We start from the raw sequence: 19,537 nt of genomic DNA, 5'->3' as shown, positions 1-19,537 counted from the left end.
AAAAGACAAAACCATTGATCCATGGAAAAAAAAAGAAATGAAATCCAGTGTTGAACTATATACAAAGTACAAATCCAGGGTCCATGAGCCCAACCATTGAAAGGAAACCTACAAAAAACCCTACCTAATGAACAACTATATACAAAAAGGAGGGGCATTGTCCAAGCACCCCAAAATAAATAAAAACAGAAAGGAAACCTAACACTAACTAACTATATAAAATGGTGACAGGCAAGTCCTAGGCTCACTCTGTGATGTCCCGGGCCAGTGCATCATCAAACTCCATGTCGATGTCCCGGAGGTGGGCCCCTCCCCTGGCCCCAAGGTCTCACAGTGATGCAGTCATGGCCTGTTCCAACTCCCTGCGAGTTGCCTCGAGTCACTCAGCCCGCCTCAACGCCCTGCACATGGAGAACTTCGCACTGACCATGGTGAGCCGTGCCTCTTCCGCCCGCTGCTGCTCTGCATCTATCCGCTGGCCCAACCACTGCCACACGGAAGACACTCCCATACCAGGGTCCTCCTGCCCTCTAGCCGATGCCTGCCCCACTGATGTTGATGGCCCCGAGCCATCATCGCTCCCACCTTGAGCCTGCTGCTGCTGTCCATGTGCCCTGCCCGATGATGCCGGCACATCCTCCATCTGCTGGTCTCCAGTTGGTAGGGTGTCCACCCCTGCTGGACCTCCGACTCCTGACTGTGGCAGGGATGTGATCTCCACCAAGCTGGATGCTTCATGATGGCATGCGTGGTCCCCCCTGGAAGCACGCACGTCATCACGAATGATATACGTGCGTAAGGCAACACCAATCTGGACGGACCCCATACGGTCATGGGTCTCCTCGTCCACAGGTAGTGGAGTGCCAGATGACGTGGGCCTCCTCTCTACCTGCGGACAGGCCTGGGATGGGAAATCCCTGCTGGTGCATGGTGGTGCAGTCACAGGGTCAGGGAGAGTGACATGCACAGGCCCCTCCGCGGCGACCTGTGCTGCCTCCTGCCCCTGGCCCTGGACTGCACCACTTGCACCAGTGGTACCACCCCCACCAGGCCCCATGTGCGGCTCAGTAGCGGCCTCCTCCTCCTCTGTGTAGGCCACCAATCTGGATGGCTCCACACTGTCTTCCGCCATTGCAACCCCCTGTGGGGGCTCACCCGGCCCTTCCGCTGCAGCGGTAGTGGCAGACGCGGCACCAATCCCCTCGCTCCCGGATGATGGTAATTCCTGGGAGGGTGGCTGGGCCTGGCATAGTCGGCCGGTGGAGGCATCCCCGCCGCTTTGCTCCACAGCGCCGTCTCCACCCTCTTCTTCACTTGACGCTGTGTAGAGGGAGTAATAGAACACAAGCATCAGGGTACTGTACAATAGTCCCCTAGACAGGAAGCAATAGCACATGAGTGGCACTGTCAAACGTTACTTCCATTCTGTCCCTCCACAACACATGGGTCAATGCAGGCAACACACATGCAGAAACAGGCACGGCGCATGCAATCAACATTAGCATCCATGTACAAGGGCCTCTACTGACATAAATGTTGTCTTCCAACTCACATGCATCATGGGTCATACTGATCCCATGCATACACATCACCAGAGGGGCATGCATCCAGCCTCGTACACCACAGACACAGTGGATACAAGGATGACTAGACTGCATCAGTGAATCAACACATCGTCACGGACATGTGTCATGCATCCATGGCGTTTCAAAGTCACACACATGCTACACAGACACACAGACAGGCACACCATACATGTCCATGACAGCAGCACCCATCTCTCACACCCCATCCATGTCCAAGAACAGAGACAGACATGCATTCATGTGTGCATTCCGCATGCTGCTCCCCATGTTGCATTGGAAAACATGCACCATCCATGTGGTTCATGCATGACTGGTCTCACATGCAGCACCATGATGTGCCTGCACACACACATCCATACATGGCCTATGTCACACATACAGGCAAGTAGCTGACTACCAGCACACTACAACATGCCCTGTTACACACAGCAATGCATGGCCACTTACCGCTCGACTCCAGACGGGTCTGCCTCTGAAGGATCTAGACGTGGAGCGCTGGGCTAATGCATTCCAGGACCCTCATCTGGATGTTGGTCAGGTTGACCCGCACCCCTCTGCATCCTCTGCCTTCAAGAGGCGCCGGGGCTTGCTGAGGGTCCTGGACCTGAAGTCCTCCCAGCACTTCTGGACCTGTTTGATGTTGCAGGTTGCCACCCCCTATGCGTTGATGGCAAGCACTACTTCCTCCCAGATCCTCTCCCATCCTTCCTTGTCAGCGCGCGATGGTGTGAAGAGGGCATCATAATGCCCCAGAACTTGCTCCACCAGGATACCAACTTCCTAATCACTGAAGCTGGTAGCCCTCTGCCTCTCTGGCTGGGGGTCACCAGTGGTCTCGGATGGTCTTTGCCCCGACATGGCGACCCCTGAGGCAGGTGTGGGTGAGCAACTGGGTCCTGGGGCTGGGCTGTGGAGCGATGGTATACCAGTCGGGAGTCTTCTGTTCCAGCAGGGGTGGACACAGGAACTGGACCCCTGCAGATGGCTGATGTGCAGGCACCAAATAGCAGGGCACATGGGCAGCAGGCAGGCAGGCAGCAGCAGAAGGCAGGTCGGAGCGTGCTCTGGGATCTGGGGGGCAGGAAAATGGCCTTCTGGGCAGGAGCATGGTGTTCCGTGTATTGTCGGGTGGCCAGCTTGGTACAGAGTGATTTGGCCCGTGAAAAAAACTGCATGTCAGCGTGTAATTCGAGGAAAGGCCCTTAGCGCTTAAGCGTGTCTGTGACGTTACGCGCATGGCCGTTTCCCTCGTGACGGGTGCATAGTGATTCAGCATGTGAAATACCAGCACGTTGGTGTGTTAATGCGTGTAATCCGAGGAAAGGGCCTAAGCGCGTAAGTGACGTGACACACATGGGCATTTCCCTCAGCACGGGTTAAAGGTGAGCAGCGCCAGCAGTTCGCTGTACATGCCTTTCATGGAGACCGACGTGTGTGTTGCTACTTCGTGTTGTTTTGCGCACCATCTCTACTTTTGGCGGGGGTATTGGCTACGTGTGTTTTCATTATCACGCTAGTCTGACGGTGAGTCGCGCACAATATTTTTCCCACTGCGGGTTCCCCTGTGTATCACGCACCTGTTTTCGAGGTCATAGTAGCCTGCGTGTCCCACGCGTACGTTTTTTTCGTGTCCATGGGTGCCACCACATATTGCGGGAAGTTAATTCCATACACGTGGGCTACCAGGGGTTGCGTGCATGGTTTTACTGCAGTTTTGGGGTGCCTGAGCGTTGCGTGACCCTTCATCACTGGGGTCACATACAGCCTTGCAGGTGCAGGGGTGCTGTTAACATCTTGTATCCCACCCCCTTCACCCCAATTGCCAAGGACAATTGTCGTGTACACCTCCCATTGGCACAACTCCATCTGTGCCGGCACTACTCCATCTGTGCCATGGCTGGGAGGCCAGGAAAGGTGAGGGGCACCTCAGCTGGGCATACTCCATGTGGCGGGTGTGGTCAGGGACGTGGCCGGGGTGACCAGGGAGTAGGGGGACTCCTGGGTGTCCAGGGTGGCTGCAGAGGGGGAAGAGGCAGGGGTGCAGCAGCTCGGCATGATGTTGTGCAATGTGTTGGTGCAGTCGTGCCACCACCCCCTGCGGCTCCAGGAGATGCCATTCATGCATCTGACACTGGCACCCATGTGACCTGGCAGTCCATTTTGTCGGGGGGAAATTCTGCCGGGGTCGGCCGGGCCGTCCGCAGACCTCCGGGCAGGGAGGCCCCAACTCCTCCCGTATATACCAGATGAGATAGAGTATGAGACACACGCAAGAAGCAAGGTGACTCTGCTGTTTATTAGACAAAAACAGCAGGGATGGGTCAAGGAGCGTACGCGTCCGTCCTGACACACACACAATCGTAGGGCTCGCAGGCCCTTTTTACCTTATTATGACGCGCTACTTGCGTCACCTTGGAAAGTTAGCAAAAACCTATCGCCACTCTTAATTGGTTGCTCGAGTGGTAGGGTTAGTATAGCACACGTATAGAGAACAATATTAGTGGACAAGGGTTAGTCAGGTGATATATCTGGGTTGTCCCTACAATTAGATACATGAGAATTGTTACATGAAGACCCCTGATGATTGGTTAAAGTTAATGGCGTCAGTGATAGGAGCCCCATGTTCTAATTGGTGCGCCCGCGAGCTTCCCAGCCTGGGACCATCGCTGTTCCCAGCTCTCGGTGTACCTGTCATTTGCAACAATGTTTCACTATGGGTACGTGCAGACAATGTGAGGACTAATTCATAGCTGGAAGGCCGACTACTCCCACTGTCGCAGATGTCCATTGAGCCTTTTAATTGTATCTGCTTATGTCTTGTAACGAGAGATCCAGACGCTTTCTTCCTCCTGGGCTTGGCATCCTGTCAGGTTCGGCTTGGTCACGTGAGGTGGGACCGTGTTTGAGGCATAATTCTGCACAATTAATATTGTTTTTCCACTGTGTGCCTGGTTTAATTTGCAGGTGTGACTTTAACGTTGGTGTGCGGCGTGCGAGGTTGTAACATCGTGCCCTTGATGGTTTGCTCTCGGAATGTAGGTTGGCAACATTGCGACCTTGGCTGGTTGCTTCGCCGGGCTCATTCTGCAGGATCAGCAATCTGACTCTTGTTCTTTTAACGTCCATGGAAGCTCTTGCTTGCGGCCTACTTAGGCCTGGTGTATAAGTGGAGCCGCTTGGTGCACAGGCACTTTAGGTTACAGTACCATATAGTCTTATGACCAGTATCGTGTCTTCATTATATTTCTCATTGTGGCAACTGGTTTTAGGAGAAGCGTGAGCAAGCTTTTTTAGATGAGTTCATGACGCGTCTTGCGTTTCTGCATTTTGAAAGCCTATGTGGAAAATAATAAAGATGCACGTCCGTGAGTATGTCTGTCACCTATGTCATAGCACTGAGTATATTCTTCGTGTAGATTGGTGCGGGAGTGTCCAGTGTGTATATTTGTACAGGTGTGCTGACCGTTGGCTAGGTCGTCATGGCATCTCTAACGACGTGTAGGTTTTAGTCTAGTTGGTCCGTGCCGCAGGTGTCGGCATGGCCAGTGCGGGCTGCTGGGCAGGCAGATGGACACATCCGTATGTTCCTGTACCAGGGTATTTGGTCGTCTGGTAGATGGGCAAACTCTTCTCGTGGCAGGTGTCTGGGTCGTGACCCTTTAGGCCAAGCGCGAGAGGTGAAGGACGGGAGCCTGGTCTTCCATTCTCCCACTTCAGTCCCCCCTCTGGTCGACTTGTCGACCAAAAACATATCCTTTTCGTTGTCTCCTCTTACTCTCCATATCTTAGTTATTCCTCCTAAATGTCCGTAGTGGTTCACATGATCTTCAAATGACCAATACATATATTCACAGGTTCCTCCAGGAGTACAGTATACCCATTTCCCTATGTAGCTCCTGGGGTTTCTTGGGTTCTCGATCTTCACCGATGGTGGGTCCAGATGGTTGGTGATGATCTGGTTGCGTAACTTCTCCCTCTCTTGTATTATTATGCCTGTGTGTTGGCCGTCATCTGCTGGCATCAAGGGGTGCATGCCGACCATTTCAAGCAACTCGTCAGTGGTGCGTGCCTTCCGGGCCTTCCAGAATCTTATTATGATCAGTGTAGCTCCAGCCAAAATAGTACAACCAACTATAATTTTCAGTCCATCTGACAGCCAAGATGGCATCCATGACCATAATAGTGAAAACCAGCTCTTATCCTTGTTTACACCGTTACTTTCATCCATCATTTTGGAGTGCATCTGGGCCAATTGTGAAACTGCTTCTGTCAGTGTACCATTGTCAGCATCGTTGGCAGGAATGAACGTGCAGCATGATTGTCCTATCTTTGCACAAACTCCTCCTTCCATGGCTGTGAGGAGGTCCAATACATATCTGTTCTGGAGTGCTACCAGCCTTATAGCTCGCAGCCCCTCTTTTATTGCGTTGAATCCATTTACTGTAGAATTGATGGTCATCATTAGTTCCCATCTAGTTATCTGGAGCCATTTTGCGTTTGCGTAGGCCTGCAGTCCCGGATGTATGATTGAGGAGAAAAACATTGCTGCTCTGCTGAATAGTCTGTGTTCTGGCGGGATTGAAGTGAGTGCCGTTTCCGACCTTCCCCACAGGTAATTTCCTGTCAGAGGTTTTCCTTGTCTTTTCCTTCTGTTTAGGACGGTAGCATTGCTGTTGGTCCTATTCCCTTGCTCCTCCTGAGGTGGTGCAGAACTCTTCCTTCTTTTGTCCCCTTCATCCATTTTGGGAAAGTTCGCCACATTCACATGCTTCTGGGGTACCACTAGTGATGGTACATTGACGTGCACCATTGTGCACACACCATTCCACAGGGGAGGCAGTGTATGGTATGCCTTTTCCCCACAAGCACAATAATGGTCCATTATTACTGCTGTTCCTGCTCCCCCCTCAGGTAACTCCATCACGCTTGCACAGTTGGTGTTGTATCCTACGTCCACCTCTCCTTTATGTTGGTAGCACACCTTGGGCGCAGTCAGCGGCAGTATTGTTATTGGGTCTTCATCCGTCTCCACCTATGTGAGCATGGGTACGTACTTGATCCACGTCGTCCAACATCTGTGGTTGTGTGCCTCGATAGTTGAGATAGTTTCTTTTGTTACCCTGTTGCTGCCAATCACTCCTATCTCCCAATTGTTATCTAGGTACACCTTCCCTGTTATCGTCACCAGTGGCCTTTCCCAACATCCTGGTTTACCAGGAACTTCAGTGGCGTACCAATCACATGGTAGTTACTGCAGTGTTACTTTCTTTGTTTCCCCTTTTGCAGGACCACTTGTTATGTATTTGAATGCTTCAGCATGTAGACTGCTCTTGTGGTAACTCAAATAGGTCTTGAGGAAGTTGTTTTCATATGGGTATGAGTCTCGTGTTTTCCACACCATATGCACCACTGTCCCTTGGAATCTTCCCTTCGTTTGGAACAGTGCCAAGTATATTATGCATCGTGCTGTCTTTTCATCTATTTCTGTGGCAACAAATGTTCGAGAAGCGCTCATGGCGTATGGTATTAATGACAAACGTAGCAGCTGTCCTCTGTTGTCTGCTTACCAATGCGGGTCATGTGTTGGTACCATATGTTGTTTGAGACGTGTGCTGAATCTTGTATATAATTATCAATACCTTTATTATCTGAGTATGTGCTGCGTTTAACTCTATGTTGCTTGTGTGCAATTTTACTAGTATCACCTGACGTAACACCTGTTGCAGCAGGGGATGGGGGTGTATTAGGTTTGGGTGCAGCAATAAGATCAATAGCATAGCTGTGCTGCCATACAGAGGCAGCCAAGAACCCGGTGATCATCAAAATCCCTATTAGTTTTATTACATATGCTAATTTCACCGGCATTTTGCTCTTACCTTGCTGCAGTCCTGGCAGCGTATTCTTGCGACGTTAAAGTTGCCCGCCTGAAAATTCTCAAAATGCTGGTTATTAAATGTTAGTTATTGTTTTTCTTTAAGCTCTCCCTATCAAATAGTCATTCAGTGCCCAGGCGAAGAGCTGTTCCCACGCTACTCTAAGTGATCTATCTCTTAGGACAGGCAAGTATGGGTGGAGGTGGGGCATTGAATATTCTATGGCCAAGAGGAATGCTGTGTAGTAGACACGTACCCTTCTCCTTTTCAGGTACGTTGGCCTTTTTATTTCATATACAAATTGGTGTGACAATTCTTCCGGGTAGTTATCATCTGGGGGTACCATCTACTCCTGGGCAGTGAATTTGTTAGTTATCTATTTTCTTAACAATACAATAATACGCAGTTCCTGCATGTGCGAGAGAAGAAAAAAGAGAGCATTCACGTGTTTACAGGTGTACGTGTGCAAGGCAATGTCCTTCAGTTCGGTTATTACTATCTTGGGGTAGGGGTCAATGGGCAGGGGGTTTGGGCTCAGCTGGCGGAAGTATTTTTACTCTTTGAGCGTGTGACCATGGGGTGGGCAGTATGGGGATCACCACTTTCTTCGTCAGTTATTGTCTCCGGGGAATCTGGGGAGTGACAGGGTATGGGAACAATTGGGTCGTTGGCTGTGGTAGAACTCTCTTCCTCCGTTGGTGATGTAGTTGTTGTTCTCCCAATGGACCTGTCGGTGGCGCTTGGGCGGGTCTGCAGTTTGTAGATCTTTACATCATGTAGGTGGTTCCAGGCACGCTTGTCCTGTAGCTTTACTGCTCTTGTTGATACTTCCTCTACCAGATGGGGGCCAGTAAATCGTTCATTATTCCACTTCCTGTTGAAATTGCGAAGTAGCACGTGGTCACCTTTAGCAATTTTAAACAGGTTTTCCTTTTCCGATTCTTTATCCGCGTCTTCTTGTTGATTGCTGTTAGACCCGCCCCGTGTGCGCTCGAGCTGTTGAGACACAAACACTACACTAGTAAACAAAGAAGACACATATTGGTACATTTCATCACCAAGAACACTCGCTGTGCTTTCGTGGTCGGTAAATGCTCTTGATGTTGGCGTTAGGGGAAGGCGCATTTGACGTCCGGTAACCACCTCGTGTGGGGTGAGGTGGTGGTTGGACCCTGGTCTATTCCTTAGTTCAAATAGGGCTAATGGAAGGCAATATAACCAGCTTTTCTTTGTTGTTTGTTGTATCTTTGCAATTGCCTCCTTTAATAGGCCATTCAGGCGTTCACATACACCGTTGGCCTGTGGGTGGTAGGCACATGCAAGTTTATGTTTTATGTTCAGCAAGGATGTGATATGCTGGAACATTTCGTTTGCGAAATGTGGGCCATTGTCTGACCTTAACACCTCGCACACTCCCCACCTGGGGAAGACCTCCCTCACTAGGAATTTAGCTGCTCTAAATGCATCTGGGTGTGAACAGGGCCCTGCTTCAATCCACCTAGAGAATGGGCATACTACTACAATCATATACCTATTACCTTGACATATGTTGATCATATCAACATAGTCAATATGGAGATGCCGAAAAGGTCCCTCTGGCCGGGGTATAGTGCCTCTTATTACTTTTAGGGTATGGCCGGCCGTAAACTGTTGACATGTGAGACAATTGCTGATAAAATTCGACACATGAGAATTTAACTCGGGGCAGAACCAATCTTCTCTAATTCGTGCTGCAATTACTTCCTTGCCTGTGTGGGCTGGGTGATGTAGTTGGCTCAGGGCGGTGTTCAAAAGTGCCAATGGTATTACAACCTTTCCAGTGCCACCCTGGCGCCATAGTGCGTCGGTTGGTGACATTGTGCATCCTCTTTTTACCCATATTTCTTTTTCGGCCATTGGTGCAGCCGCTTGTAGCTCCATAATCTGCGTGGCTGGGAGATGGGTGTACCCTTCTCTTATCAACATCTCCTTAGCATTCCCCTCCCTCTATCTCTCTGTGATTCTGGGGGGTTCCATATCTCACCAAAGTATGCAGCATACTTCGCATGTGCGTCTGCTGCTGCATTCCCCTTTGAGACGTGGTCTTCACCATTGGTGTGTGCGGTGCATTTTACTAGGGCTAATTCTTGGGGGTCATTTATTACTTCAATTAGTTCAGCCAATAAGAGGGCATGTTGCACTGGAGTGCCATCAGCTCTCCTAAACCCTCTTCTTCTCCATTTCGACAGCCCTGAGTGGACAGTGGATGTAACATATGCACTGTCGGAGTATATGGTTACTCGTTTGTCAAAGCTTTCCTTCAATGCCAAGATTAATGCAACCAGTTCCGCTGCTTGAGCGGAGTAATGCTGTGGTAATTGTACACATTTCATAGCCACACACACCGGTACCTCCATCATTTTTACCACTGCTGCCCCAGTTCTCCTTATCCCATCTCTTTGATCAATAGTTGATGACCCATCAATAAACAAAAGCTCACCTCCCTCTAGTGCGTTTTCTTCAACCTTTCTAGTACATGAGTACATTTCAGTTATTTGCGTACAGTCATGGGCATAATCTCCCTCCTCAATTACTTCTGCTAGGAACCTTGCAGGGTTAACCGTGCTACATCTAACAATTGATAGTTCAGCTCTAGATAGAATGATCTCATAACCTGATGCCCTCTGCGTGGTTAGGGTGGACTTAGGTTTATTCAATATTGCAAATAGTGCATGTTCCACAAACAGTGTAGTTGGGCACCCCATGGTGATTGCTGATGCTTTTTCCACTGCAAAAGCAGCTGCAGCGAGACCTTGTTCGCAAGGGAAGTGACCTAACATCACAGGATCCAAGTGACCGCTGTAAAATGCTACTGGTTTGTAGCCCATGCTTGTTTTTTGAGCCAACACTGCTTTCATTACTGCTGAGTCGCAATGTGAAAATATAAAAAATTGTCGCTCATAGTCTGGGGATGCCAGTACTGGAGCAGTTGATATCACATCTTTCAATTCATCAAAAGCCTCTTTCATTTCCATAGTCCACCCCAACTTTTTCTCCCCTTTATTAGCTTCCCTTAAAGCCTCAAGCAGGGGTCCTATGTACGAGCTGTAATCAAATACCCATGCTCTACAGTAGTTGCACAGCCCCAGGAATTGCTGCAGTTCCCTCACAGTTTGTGGCATTGGAGTGCTTGAAATGGCCTGTGCTCTTTGTGGTGCAATCTTTCTTCCATGTTGGGATATAAGTTGACCAATGTAAAGTACCTGTTCTTGACAGTATTGTATCTTTTCCATGTCTACCTTGTACCCTTTTTCAGCCAATATTGTCAAAATCTTTAAGGAGTCCTCTCTGCATTTACTTTCGTTTGTACTGCAAATTATTATGTCATCCACATACTGCAACACTGTGCTTTCCACTTCAATGTTACCCAAATCCATCTGTATTACTCTATTGAAAATTGAGGGTGATTCGCAATACCCCTGTGGCAATCTGGTATGTTTCCACTTTGTATTTCGGTAAGTGAAGCTTGTCAGATCTTGTGAGTCTGGGTGCAATGGTATTGAGAAAAAAGCATTTTTAAGGTCGATCACTGTAAATCGTGATGCTTCTGCTGGAATGCCACACAATATTGTGGCCGGGTTTGCTGTTACGGGATATTCTGCTTCTACTATGTTGTTCAAGGGCCTGAGATCCTGTATGAAGCGTCAAGACCCCCCTTTAGCCTTGCGCACTGGGTACACAGCCGTGTTGCATGGGTATTCTGAGGGGACCAATATGCCATTGTTTATAAAGGCCGTTATGGTTTCATATATGCCCTCATCTGCCTCTTTTGACAGTGGGTACTGTTTCACTCTGGGGAGTATTGCACCTTTTTTCAATTTTATCCTTACTCCCCCTATGCTTTTTATGCACCCCACGTCATAAGGGCTAGTAGTCCACAATGATTTGGGTACCTTTGACATATCCTCCTTAAAGAAGGGGACTGGGGTGCATGCGGGTGCCTCAAGTGCCATCGCAATCTTCTGTGCTACTTGTTTGTGAGCCACTCTTAGCCATATTTCTACACTCATCATGAACACCATTTCACCTTCCTCCTTTTCTTCTGAGAACAGCTCCTCATCTGACACCTGGGTTAGCCTACATCCTTCTGCTAGTGCTATCACTGCCCTCCATGCTCTTCCTTCTATGTCTTGGGCATGCACAGCAATATAATCAGCTGTTGAAATAATGCTCTCAATGTCCATTAGAACCACCTTTTCTTCTGGTTCATTAACAGGTGTTTCTGGTCTGAACAGATAGGCTGCTGGCCTCCTCCATATTTTCCCTTCTATCCCTGGCATCCATGCAAATGCCATATCTGTTCCATACTGGAATAGTTCGCCATCTACTGGCTCCGCCCTAATCGCTATCTGTCCGCAGTATGCTTGCATAATCTGTCGGGCTGTGAGCATGTTAATCCCTGGAGTAGAGCAAATGATGCCGTCCTCTGTAAAAGAGATCGTCATATTCAACCTGTTCATTATGTCTCTCCCCAGTATATTTACTGGTGAGGCACTATAATATAAAAGTGGAACTGACAGATCATAATCTCCAATAGATAAGGGAATGTTATCAGTAAAGGGAACCAACCCTCTAGCCCCATAGAATCCTTGGGTGTTCATGGCTTCGCCTGACATCTTAAATTTACCTTCCCTTATGCAAGACCGGGTCGCCCCGGTGTCAACAAGGAATGATAATTTTTTGTCACCTATCGTTACCTCTATGCGTGGCTCCTCCGCACTATTAGGTGTTACTGACAGGATGGGACACACCAAGGCCGTCAGTGGGCTGTCCTATTGAGGGTACAATGATTGGCCATTTCCTGTGTAAGGGTTGTGTCCCAAGACCGTCACCCTACCCAATTGTGTTTGTTGTGTTTGGGGTTGTTGTGTCATCGCTACCTGTTGTTGTGGCAGTGAATATGTCTGTGGCTGTTGTTGTGTTATTTGTTGTTGTTGTTCATTTCCCTGTTGCAACGTCTGCTGTTGTTGTAGGCCCTGCTGTTCTTGTGAGGGCCTTGTTTGTCCCTGTTCACTCCATGATGGTGTTCCTGGCGTAACTCTACACGTGCGTGACATGTGTCCTAATAATCCACAACTCCAACACACTGGTGGTTCCCTACTCTGCCATGGGAAGCTCCCTGTGTTGTCCTGGTATACTGGTTGCCCTGTGGGGTAGGAATTTCTAAGTCCTCCCACCTGCTGTTGGGTGTTCTATCCGTATCCTCTCCCTCTCATAAATCCTCCTCTCCCCCTGTTATAATTATAATACCCAGCTCCTTGCATTGGGTACCCTCCTCCCATGTTGGTTGTGTATGGTTGCAGTGGCGGCGCCTGTTGTGTTATAGTGAAGGTGGTATTTGGGCGGAATCTTGTGCAGCCACTACTTGTGTGGGGCTTTGGGCCATTGTTGTGGGCATAGTTATTAGTGCCCCTTCCATTGTGTATTTAGTAAGTTTTTTCTGTACTAGTTTAGCCTCTTCCGTTTTCCTGTCCTCTTCCTTTTGTTTCATTTTTCCTTGCCATGTCCTGCAGTGATGTACTATAGTCAGTTGTATTTCTGGCCATGTTTTGCTTCCATTCCCACTACTTTCTTTAGTTGTTTCTGAACTCCTTCTGGGAGCCCTTGTACTAGTATATGATAGAATATTGCTGGTGTTTTGTCCCATTGCTCTCTAGTTTCCATGCGCCACTTCTCTTGGATCTCCTGGATATAATCAACAGGATCTTCATTCTAACGCATCTTTCGGGAGGTAATTGCTCCTATGTCTGATGTGTCTGGGTACTATACCCTCAGTGCCTGCCATAGTGCATGTCTGCAGTTTGCGAATGGTGCCCCATCATGCGATGTGTTTGTTATTGTTACCCCATGGAATCCTGCTCTCTTCCAAATGTCATCCGCTCTATCCCCTAATATTGATATTAAAAGGCCCTTTACATCTCCTACTGCCAGTTTCTGTCCTGCGGTGTGTTTTTCCATTTCATATATCCACTTACCCGCACCTCCACTTAATGATGGAAGCCTGCATTTTATATTTTCTTTATCTGTATGCTTCCAAGGGACATACTGTGGTCTAACCCCTCCTCTCTCCAAAAGTGGCATTAAGTTGTGTCTCGTTTTACCCTTTGTGTTCCATAAAATCGAGTCCTCACACCCTTCCTCCTCTTCCCTTTCTTCTACATCTTCAATTTCGTCCTTATTACCCCTGCTCGTAACTCTTTCTTCTCCATCTTTTCCCCTCCTTCCATCATTTCCTGTATTTAATGTGGGCATGTGTATTCGTCTGTCCTGCCTGCGACTAGGGAGTTCTCTAAGCCGACATGCATAGGGTGTCAGTTCGTCTGTGAAGGGCGCGAGTTTTATTTTGCGCAACGAGCGTGAGGTGGTTGAGCATGTAGGGTGCGATGGGGGAGGGCGTGATGGGGATGGGGATGGTGTGGCTTCATGTGTCGGTCTTTCCGCTAGTCCTTGCTCTCCCTCCTCACTTCTCTCCAGCTCATCCTTTCTCCTACTGATCCATGGCGAGTCTATGTTGGTTCGGGTGAGGTATAGTTTGTCTAAGCTTTCCCTTTCACTTATTCTTCCTTCCCTCTCCACTCCTTCTTCTTCCTCACTACAAAAGTCAGTCATAAACGGCACCCCCCACTCGGTCTTTTTCCCTTTTATTGTTACTGTTTGTAGGTCTTATAGGTCCAATTCTCCTTTTTCTCCTTTACCAACTGCTCCCCCTTGTGCTGATGTTGTCGCTACTTCTGTGCTTCTATATACATCCCCCCATCTTTCACTCTCCCTACTCCTATCTTCTCTTTCTCCTACACTTCTCTCCTCCATCTCCCTACTATTTTCCTTCCTTTTCCTTTTTAATTCCTCCATCACTTCACTGCTCATCTGTTCCAATATTCTTTCATCCTCTTTCTTCCTTTCCCATTTCACCCTTTCTCTTTCTACTATACTCTCTATTACCTTCCCTTCTTCATATTTCTTAGTTGTTTCTGATAGTAACCTCCTCTTCCACATTGCCATTTCTTTTTCTTTTTCTTCTTCTTCCCTCTTCTTCTCTCGCAGCACTACTCTTGATACCCTTTCTGCTGCTGCTTTTACCCTTTCAGCTTCTCTCCTTTGCTCCTCATTCCGTTCCCTTATTTTTTCCAATTTGTTCTTACCTTCTTTCCTTTTCCTCGCTCTCTCTCTCTCCTCCCTCTCGAGCTGTTTGATCAATTCATTCTGCTCATCCCTTAGCTTTGCTAGTCGTTCCTCAAAAATCTCTTCCTTTTGCCGTAATAGCTCTTCCCCCCTCATTTCACTCTCCCTGGCACTATCCTCGTCTGTTTTCTTTACTACCTCCTTCTCTTCTCCAGTTAGTGAACCTCGTAATTTTAATAGTATCTGTGCAGCTACCCACTCATCATTTCCTATCTCCACAGTCTGCTCTTCTCCAGTCCTCCCCTCCCCCACTGGCATCTTCCTATGAGCCACATATGGTGGAGGGCTGTATGCCGGGTTCGAGTATCCCTCAGCCGCCCTTAACTGTCCTCTTTCTATTTCTCCTAATTCTCTTAAAGGGTACAGCCCCCCTCCCTCTGTTTTCACTTCCTGTGTTATGGGTATCTCGTTGCTCGGTTCCTTTTTTATGTCATCTAATTTATTATTCTTTTCTCCTCCTTCTCCTCCGTTCCCCGTGTTCTTTCTGCTTTCACTCCCCTTTTTCCCATCCTCTCCTTCCTCCTTAATCTCTTTTTCTTCCTGTTTTTCCCCCATAGTGAACATTCCATTTGGTCCTGGTCGGGACCCCTGGAACATCCTCCATAAGTTAAACACCTCCACATGGTTTGCCAACTTCTTCCCCTTGTATGTATTGTGCAGATGGTTTAGCAGTGAATGTTGGGCATATGGATCGAAGCTACCATTAGGCGGCCACGGTGTTAGCATTTTGTTATCCGTCCCCTGGGTCCATTCTATGCTGTACTTAATTAGTTTCTCCCTATGGGGTGGCAGTGTTGTGCATATGTGTTGTAGTGGGGTAGTGAGGGTGTTCCCCCACCCTCCCGACCCTGTACCGTATGACATAGTAGCGCTCCACTTGTTACCCTTCCCCTATCTGGTAGCAGTTTGTCTCACTAGCAGTTTACAATATACAACCTTATATTGTTTACCTGGCCCCGTAAGTTTGGGGACTTACGACAATCCGCTAATGAATAGTTATAAAAAATATGGTATTTTACATTTGTATATTTCCTTCTGTCTTTCTTTCTTTATACAACACCCCGTGGCCCCCTGCGGCCGAGGCGCACGTAGCCCCCTGCGGCTGCGTACCCCTTATGACGCTCTTATACAGTTGTCCTATTTTTACGTGCTCCTCCCCCTTTTACACTTGCCGTGGCCGGCGTTCTCCGTGCGCAGCCACACCCCCCTTTCTCCTTTCCCCGATCAACTCATTTACCGTTTATCTCCGTTTCCACTCCCTTACCATATTTCTCTTCCCCCCCACTCTTAAAACTAATATGTCTTGTACTCGCGATATCCTATGAAAGCCCTACTGGTGACGTCACCGATCTCTTCGAGCTACTGGTAAGCTCTTCGTATATTCTTTAAGTTCAAAATACACTTGCAATCTACCCCCGTTAACCCTACAGCTGTCTTCCTGTCACTCCTGGAACAAGGTAATCAAATCAATAATATAATCGGACTGCGCACGCTGCGTCGCCTCGCGTGTGATACGCCCCTCAACAGGAGGGCTTAACCAGCCAATTATCTTCCGTATTGGGCAACTAACTAGCTTCCGCCTACAGGGAAACGTCATCTACCTATCGAGTTTCTTGCTCGAACAATAGGGATCCTCATCTACTCATTGATCAATAAATGCCAAATCGTAGGAAACCACACACACCCACCCTTACACGTAGTCGCGACCTAGGCCAATCAGTGTCTACGAGCGGCCGCACGTGATGTTTTCGTGCTCCGCCCCCCTCTTTCGCGTGACGTAGCCGACTGCTCTCGCACTCGTTTCACTACCATTCATTCCATTGCCAACACTAGATTGTTAAACCTTCCCCGCGCACCTGTGCAACACCTCCCTCCTCCCTTATTTAATTCCTCCCCCCTCCCTCACAATTTCGCATTGCTTGTTGTGCGTGTCATGCTCACCAAGTTCTCCTGATGCGGGGCCGCTCGACTGCGTGCACCCCTCCAAGCGGCTCGTCACCTCCCCTCGTCTGGACCACGTCTGGACACTCGCCAACCGCGGGCGGGATACTTCTCAACCGGCTCCCGAGGGCCTATATCCGGATTGCGCTGTCCAGTCTTCTCGCAGCTCCGCGATGGCCCTGTAGTCCTCAGAAGGGGGCAACGGCAGAGGGGGCCGCGCCGCCGGGCCTCCTCGCAGCGGGAGTTCCTGGAAAAAGTAAAATAAAAAAGGCGGATCTTAAACAGATCTCAGCAGTGCCTCCAACTTGTCGGGGGGAAATTCTGCCGGGGTCGGCCGGCCCGTCCGCAGACCTCCGGGCAGGGAGGCCCCAACTCCTCCCGTATATCCCAGATGAGATAGAGTATGAGACACACGCAAGAAGCAAGGTGACTCTGCTGTTTATTAGACAAAAACGGCAGGGATGGGTCAAGGAGCGTACGCGTCCGTCCTGACACACACACAATCGTAGGGCTTGCAGGCCCTTTTTACCTTATTATGATGCGCTACTTGCGTCACCTTGGAAAGTTAGCAAAAACCTATCGCCACTCTTAATTGGTTGCTCGAGTGGTAGGGTTAGTATAGCACACGTATAGAGAACAATATTAGTGGACAAGGGTTAGTCAGGTGATATATCTGGGTTGTCCCTACAATTAGATACATGAGAATTGTTACATGAAGACCCCTGATGATTGGTTAAAGTTAATGGCGTCAGTGATAGGAGCCCCATGTTCTGATTGGTGCGCCCGCAAGCTTCCCAGCCTGGGACCATCGCTGTTCCCAGCTCTCGGTGTACCTGTCATTTGCAACAATGTTTCACTATGGGTGCGTGCAGACAATGTGAGGACTTATTCATAGCTGGAAGGCCGACTACTCCCACTGTCGCAGATGTCCATTGAGCCTTTTAATTGTATCTGCTTATGTCTTGTAACGAGAGATCCAGACGCTTTCTTGCTCCTGGGCTTGGCATCCTGTCAGGTTCGGCTTGGTCACGTGAGGTGGGACCGTGTTTGAGGCATAATTCTGCACAATTAATATTGTTTTTCCACTGTGTGCCTGGTTTAATTTGCAGGTGTGACTTTAACGTTGGTGTGCGGCGTGCGAGGTTGTAACATCGTGCCCTTGATGGTTTGCTCTCGGAATGTAGGTTGGCAACATTGCGACCTTGGCTGGTTGCTTCGCCGGGCTCATTCTGCAGGATCAGCAATCTGACTCTTGTTCTTTTAACGTCCATGGAAGCTCTTGCTTGCGGCCTACTTAGGCCTGGTGTATAAGTGGAGCCGCTTGGTGCACAGGCGCTTTAGGTTACAGTACCATATAGTCTTATGACCAGTATCGTGTCTTCATTATATTTCTCATTGTGGCAACTGGTTTTAGGAGAAGCGTGAGCAAGCTTTTTTAGATGAGTTCATGACGCGTCTTGCATTTCTGCATTTTGAAAGCCTATGTGGAAAATAATAAAGATGCACGTCCGTGAGTATGTCTGTCGCCTACGTCATAGCACTGAGTATATTCTTCGTGTAGATTGGTGCGGGAGTGTCCAGTGTGTATATTTGTACAGGTGTGCTGACCGTTGGCTAGGTCGTCATGGCATCTCTAACGACGTGTAGGTTTTAGTCTAGTTGGTCCGTGCCGCAGGTGTCGGCATGGCCATTGCGGGCTGCTGGGCAGGCAGATGGACACATCCGTATGTTCCTGTACCAGGGTATTTGGTCGTCTGGTAGATGGGCAAACTCTTCTCGTGGCGGGTGTCTGGGTCGTGACCCTTTAGGCCAAGCGCGAGAGGTGAAGGACGGGAGCCTGGTCTTCCATTCTCCCACTTCAATTTCATTGACTGCCACGAGCCCAAGGGTAGTGGTAGCTGCAGGTGCAGCTGTGGACACCACCACCCAGGCTCAGGGCCTGCCAGCGCAGGCTCTGTTGGCACTTGAAGAGTCCATGGCAGAATCCCAGGTGGTCAGGAGGCACACCGTAGGTGCACGCAGGGCTGCCCTGACCGAGGAACGTGTCCCTGGGGCAGCAATATCATCTACTGCCCCAACCAACCGTGTGTTGGCAAGTGCAGGGGCAGATGCAGCTGACAACACCCCGGTTGTGAATCTACCACTCAGGACAGTCCTGGTCAATGACCCTGGCACAGCGGATGTTGCTGCGCAGGGTCCATTCCAGGGCACCCAGCAGCCACTGACGCAAGTCAGGGCCTCACTCCATATTCCACCTGCCACTCCCTGGGCTCATTTCACCAGCGCCACTGCTCATACTGATCAGGGTGGCATTTGCCAGCCAGAGTCCGGACCAGCATCCAAGAGGAGGAAGGTTGCTCCTGCAGTACAAACTGGGACCCCAGACACAGCAACGGCGTGCGGCACGTTGAGGAAGAAGCCTTTCTGCAAGCAGGAACTGGACTTCCTCGTGGGCTACGTGCGGGACCACAACTGTGACATGCTAGTCAGGCAGAATTGTCAAACTACGGCTGCCCATCATGATACCCACTGGAAGCAAGTTGTGGAACATGTGAGTGCATTCGGACATGAGGTGCGCACGGCGCAAGAGTGCAAAAAGCGTTGGAATGACCGCAAATGCAGTGCTAAGGCGAAGCGTGCCTCAAATTACAACATGACTCTGGTGACTGGCGGTGGGCCATCACCTGAGGAGGAAGACCTCACTACGCACGAGTCACTCATTGCCGATTTCATACCACGAGAATTGGTCGAAGGAGTGGGAGAGATGCAGGACTTTGATGCCCAGTCCAGTGAGTGTTGTTGCATGTTTGTTGAGGCCATGTGTGTTTTACTTGTGTGATGTGTTGTGCATGACTGGCACTACATGTCATGTGTACATGGTTCTCATGTGCAAGTCATGTAATGCTTCACTGATGC

Source organism: Ambystoma mexicanum, chromosome 4p (genome assembly GCF_040938575.1).
Source record: "Ambystoma mexicanum isolate Mex_15411 chromosome 4p, UKY_AmexF1_1, whole genome shotgun sequence".
Lineage (NCBI taxonomy): Eukaryota > Metazoa > Chordata > Amphibia > Caudata > Ambystomatidae > Ambystoma > Ambystoma mexicanum.
Note: the sequence above shows the minus strand (reverse complement) of the source record.